Source organism: Bufo gargarizans, chromosome 1 (genome assembly GCF_014858855.1).
Source record: "Bufo gargarizans isolate SCDJY-AF-19 chromosome 1, ASM1485885v1, whole genome shotgun sequence".
Classification (NCBI taxonomy): Eukaryota; Metazoa; Chordata; class Amphibia; order Anura; family Bufonidae; genus Bufo; species Bufo gargarizans.
In genome coordinates, this window is record NC_058080.1 from 384,047,414 (window position 1) to 384,053,580 (window position 6,167).

Genomic DNA, 6,167 nt, shown 5'->3' on the forward strand with positions numbered 1-6,167 from the left:
AATGCTATTAGTCTTATTTTTTTGTTGGATTTACTACTGAAATTGCGCCTCTTTTGGAGGCTGTCCGAATCCGTTTGTCTGTGCCGTGGCATCCGCAAAAATATAAAATATATCCTATGTCCGCATTCAAGACAAGAATTGGACTGTTCTATTGTAGTCCATTCCAATGTTCCATTCCCCAAAATGCAAAATGCACGAAGCCGGTATCCATGTTTTGCGGACTGCGGCCGTATGCATGAGTCATAATTCTGTTTTCCTGCCCCAATCCAAAACTGAGCTTGGATTAGAGGCATTTATTAATTTCAATCTTGCTCGCAGAAATCCATGTAGTTCCTGCAAAAACATCACGATGCACAGGAATGGAACAGATTTCTAGTCACGGAAATTTCTGCAACAACTATGCTAGCTGAATATACCCTAAGTACATGTTCACATTGTGGATTTTGTTTCCATGCAAAAATCATGTTGGGAAGCAATTGAATGGGGCTAATCTGCAGTTGGATTGCACAGTAGTGCAAATTGCAAACAGCAGCAGAAATCCAGGGGTCAGCCTTGAATCTTTTCAGTGGGTTCCACCACCAAAAATGTATCTTTCCATTGTGTGAACATGCCATTAGGCTTCCTTCCTACACATTTTGTCACTTTTTGTGTCTTTTTCATATTTTTGAGTTTAAGGCTCCTTTCACACCTGCGTTCAGGTGTCCGCTCGTGAGCTCCGTTTGAAGGGGCTCAAAAGCGGCCCTGAACGCAGCCGTCTGGCCCTAATGCATTCTCAGTGGAGGCGGATCCACTGAGAATGCATCCGTCTGCCAGCGCTCAGTGAGCGGACACCTGAACGCTGCAAGCAGCGTTCGGGTATCCGCCTGGCCGTGCGGAGGCGTGCGGATCCGTTCAGACTTACAATGGAAGTCAATGGGGACGGATCCGCTTGAAGATGACACCATATGGCTCAATCTTCAAGCGGATCCGTCCCCCATTGACTTTCAATGTAAAGTCTGAACGGATCCGCTCAGGCTACTTTCACACTTAGAAAATTTTTCGAAGTTATAATGCAGATGGATCCGTTCTGAACGGAACCACCGTCTGCATTAATATGAGCGGATTCGTTCAGAACGCAGGTGTGAAAGTAGCCTAAAACATGAAATCTTGTTTGTACAAGTGTTTTTTATGTTGGCATTTTTCTGGTCACGCTTTTTTTTTTGCATGCACAAATTGAGCACTTCGAATTGAGCTTTGGATTATAGATCAGAAGTCGATTTCTTCAAACACTTCCTTTTAATGCTGTCCAGAAACCTGTCTCCGTACAGCATTAAGCCTCATTCACACATCAGTGTTTGGTCAGTGATTTCCATCAGTGATTGTGAACCAAAACCAGGACTGCAGCCTCCACAGACATCAAGTATAAGGGAAAGGTCTGCACCTGTTCTGTGTTTAGAGCCGCATCTGGTTTTGGCTCAAAATCACTGATGGAAATCACTGACCAAACACTGACGTGTGAATGATGCATTAAAATGTATTGGCTCCGTGGAGGCAAAATTAGTTTCACCAGAAGACGTGCGAGAGTTCAGTAAATAAATTCGGCATTCATTTCTGCATTTTTAAAAACATTTAGGGCTTGTTCACACGACTGTATGGCTTTTTCAGTGTTTTGCGGATCGTTTTTCACGGATCCGTTGTTCCATTTTTTGTTTCCGTTGTGTTTCCGTTTCTGTTCCGTTTTTCTGTTCCGTTTTTCCGTATGGCATATACAGTAATTACATAGAAAAAATTGGGCTGGGAATAAGATTTTTAATTGATGGTTCCGCAAAAACTGAACGGATATGGAAGACATACGGATGCATTTCCGTATGTGTTCCTTTTTTTTGCGGATCCGTTGACTTGAATGGAGCCACGGAACGTGATTTGCGGACAATAATAGGACAAGACTCAAAATGTAGCGGAAAGGAAATGCGGACATACAGAAACGGAATGCTCATGGAGTACATTCAGTTTTTTTTGCGGACCCATAGAAATGAATGGTTCCGTATACGGAATGCAATAAACAGCTCGTATACGGAACGCAAAAAAAAACGTTTTTGTGTGAATGAGCCCTTAAACTTACAAATTCAAAGGCGGGTTTGGTACTGAGGTACTAGCCGGTACCAAACCAGACTTCGGATTCCTGTTTAAAATGTATTTAAAGACGCAGGTCTTTCTGGTGTTTTTGAGAGGTTTTGCGTTTTTTGGGCTGTCATTTTTTAGGCAAAGAAAGTGATCTCCAGAGGTTGCATTGGAAGTCTATGGGAAGTATTAAATGCAAGGTCAATAGCCTTTTTTTGTAGTGAAGTTTTTTCAACTTTGAGATTTTTTTTATTTATTTTTTGTCAATGGGGGTCATTTACAAAGACTGGCTTTTTATTTCTATTTGTCTCCCCCCTTTCCCGTGCTGGTGGAGAAAGCAGCTAATTTATGACGAGGCTCAGGCCTCATCATAAATTAGGCGCTCATCCGGCAGTCCGTGTGCCCAGAGTAAAAACTTCTGGAGTAGTTTTTATTCCTCTTTTACACCTGTTTCCAAACACAACATGATTGTAAATGTGTCGGATCACTCCCAAGTGGTGGAGATGGCGCAAACAAGCCTGTGCAACAAAATATTGTCGCACAAGCATCAAAAAGGGGTCTTGCAACTATTTTTACATCAAAAGCTGGAAAATATTTGTAAATGACCATCCATGTATTTTTTTAAGCACAGCATGCTCTGAGTGTCAATGTTTTCAGGTGTTTTCCCATAGACTTATCTGTAGAGGGAAAACAATGCCTGAAATAAACACCAAGAAAGATGGTTTGACTGAAAAAATGACACCCCTAAAAAAAGCTTGCAAAAAGGCTAGAAATTCCTTGCGTTTTTACAAGCTAAGGCCACTTTCACACTTGCGTTGTCCGGATCCGGCGTGTACTCCACTTGCCGGAATTACACGCCGGATCCGGAAAAACGCAAGTGTACTGAAAGCATTTAAAGACGGATCCGTCTTCAAAATGCTTTCAGTGTTACTATGGCACAAAGGACGCTATTAAAGTCCTGGTTGCCATAGTAGGAGCGGGGAGCGGGGGAGCGGTATACTTACAGTCCGCGCGGCTCTCGGGGCGCTCCTGAGTGACATCAGAGCGCCCCATGCGCATGGATGACGTGCCATGCGATCACGTGATCCATGCGCTTGGGGCGCCCTGACGTCACTCTGGAGCGCCCCGGGAGCCGCACGGACGGTAAGTATGCTGCTCTCCCGCTCCCGCTACACTTTACCATGGCTGCCAGGACTTTAGCGTCCCGGCAGCCATGGTAACCATTGAGAAAAAGATAAACGTCGGATCCGGCAATGCGCCGAAACGACGTTTAGCTTAAGGCCGGATCCGGATCAATGCCTTTCAATGGGCATTCATTCCGGATCCGGCCTTGCGGCAAGTCTTCAGGATTTTTGGCCGGAGCAAAAAGCGCAGCATGCTGCGGTATTTTCTTCGGCCAAAAAATGTTCCGTTCCGGAACTGAAGACATCCTGATGCATCCTGAACGGATTTCACTCCATTCAGAATGCATTAGGATAAAACTGATTAGGATTCTTCCGGCATAGAGCCTCGACGACGGAACTCTATGCCGGAAGACAATAACGCAGGTGTGAAAGAGCCCTAAAAAGCAAAAAACCTAAAAAAAAAAGACAGCAGGTAGATTTACTTTCCTTATCTTTATAAAGAATGAAGTAATGGTGTAATATTTTGGCTCACGCTGAGCTTTTTGCAAATACTATAGGTCATATACAGTATGTCTTCATATGTTATATAAAGATTGCTGTGCGGCTAGGTTATCATTTTTATTTTATTTCAATTAGTTATTTAAAAAAAAAAATATGGGAAGGTAATGTAGTCCTTGGAATCCTTCTGGTATCCAGTTACAGTGTTAAGCCCCCTGCACACGAACGTGTGCGCCCTGTGGCCCTGTGGCCATGCACGAACACTGACCGTGGAGCAGCCGCAGCGGATCGTGGACCCATTCACTTTAATGGGTCCGCGATCCGCCCGTTCCGCAAAAAAGGTAGGACATGTTCTATCTTTTTGCAGAACAGAAGTATGGGACGAAACCCCACGGAAGCACTCCGTAGTGCTTCAGTGGGTTTCCGTTCTGTGCTTCTGTTCCGCACCAGTCTGCATCTCCGGATTTGCGGACCCATTGAAGTAAATGGGTCCGCATCCATGTTGCGGAATGCCCATTGCACGGCGCCCGTGTATTGTGGATCTGAAATACGGCAACGGGCAGCACACATTCAGGTGCAGGAGGCCTTAGAGGAAGCAAAGTCCTTGGTCAAGAACCATGAAAATTGAATAATCCACTTGGGGCAAAATAGCATGCATTCTCTTTGTTAAAATGCATTTGTGGATTAAGTTTTGTTGGAGAAACCTCACAAGACAAATTTTCTAAAAGCCAAATGACCAGACCCCCCAAAAAATCCATAAAATGGTTCTCTACCATTTTGAACCCTGTTAACACAAGCATAATATCAAATAATAGGGAGGAAATCACTTGCTAAGGCATACTGGATTGCAAATTGTGGACTGCTAGACATGCTTCTTGTCTGTGACATTTTGCCCTGTTGACAGACTTTCAGAGGGGGACTATCATTGGACTGAGAGAAGCTGGTTGCTCATTTTGACGAATTGCCCACTATGTAGGCCGTACTGACCTAGCTGTTGTGAGGTATTTGTAGTAGTGGTTATGTCAGGGCATGGACACATGGCAAACAGGCTCTGGAGGGCCCAGACAGACCATCAGTAGAAAGTATTGTTTGCTCTGCCGACAAGCACAAGCAACTCTTACAGTTTTGTTGCCCACTATCCAGACACTGGTGGCATCTTCATTACACACCTGTCACCACTAGACACCTGAGAAGCTCTGACAGACGTTCTTCTGAACCTCCTGCTTGAGGTTCCTTTTGTTTTGCTTTCGTTTTCTTATCTCGTTAGCCTCTCTCAGCTGTCATGTAGTTGCACTGATTGCATCCCTTTAAATCCCTTCCCATACTGCATCACTTTGCGGTTTATACAACTTCCTGGAGTGTGTGTGCATGCTGGATGCTACTACTGAGTCTTCTACAGATAAGTTTTGTTCATTCATTTGTGTTTTCCTGTTTGCTGGATCCCAGGTGACCCTGACTCCCTCCGTATCAAGTGTAGGGAGCCGATGGTCGTGTCCCCTCACTATTATAGGGTGTTCAGGTGTTATACAGTCGAGGAACGAGGATATGCAATCATCTACTATTGAGATTTTTGCATAGGCTGAGCAGTTAGGGAGAGAGCCAGGTCTGTTGCAGGGCTTACCCTTTGGTTCCTTAGTTTTGGATCCAGTCAGTCGGATCTTCATTTTGTGTCTTCTAGTTTTCTGTACACCTTCCGTGACAACACCCCTGTCTTTGCTTGGACTATTTACAAGTGCTTAGTAGAAGGACATTTGGCGTCAAGGGGCAATTATGTGTCCTGCCATTGACAGCCAGTCACTGCTTGCAGTGGTGTTGTGAACAAGAAACTTGGACTGCTACGGACTGCAACCTAGCGACGAATCTAGGTTCTCTTTGAGATCCAAGGACGGATATGAGTTTGAGAATGGAGCCCTCATGGTAAGCAGTTCAATCCTGCCTTTCCTGTGGAGCAACACCAGGCCCCAAATGCTGGTGTGATAATCAGGTGAGCCATTGCATACAACAGCCAGTCACCCCTAGTGATGATACAAGGCAGGGGCGTAACTTCCATAGCGGCAGACCATGCGACTGCTAAGGGGCCCAGTCTTAGTTGGGATTATCATATCTTCTACTTGAGATGAAAACTTGGTCAGGACTCCACCCTCTAAAGGAACATTTTTAGCAAATCAGGAAGTAGAAAAATTACCCAAGGGTCATTGTAAAGGGTTTAGGTGGAAACCCTTTTGTCCTGTATGTGGGGCCTGGTTTGATCTTTGCTATGGGGCCTTACTTCTCTATGTATGCCACTGATACGATGGACACTAACAGCTCAGGAAATCCTGCAGCCATTGTTGTTTTCTGGTATTGAGATCTGGCAGAGGATGCTATCAGTCACTGATAACACCTCCCCCATGTACCGCAATTAGTAACTGACAGCTATCTCTGTATACACACTTACACAGAGAA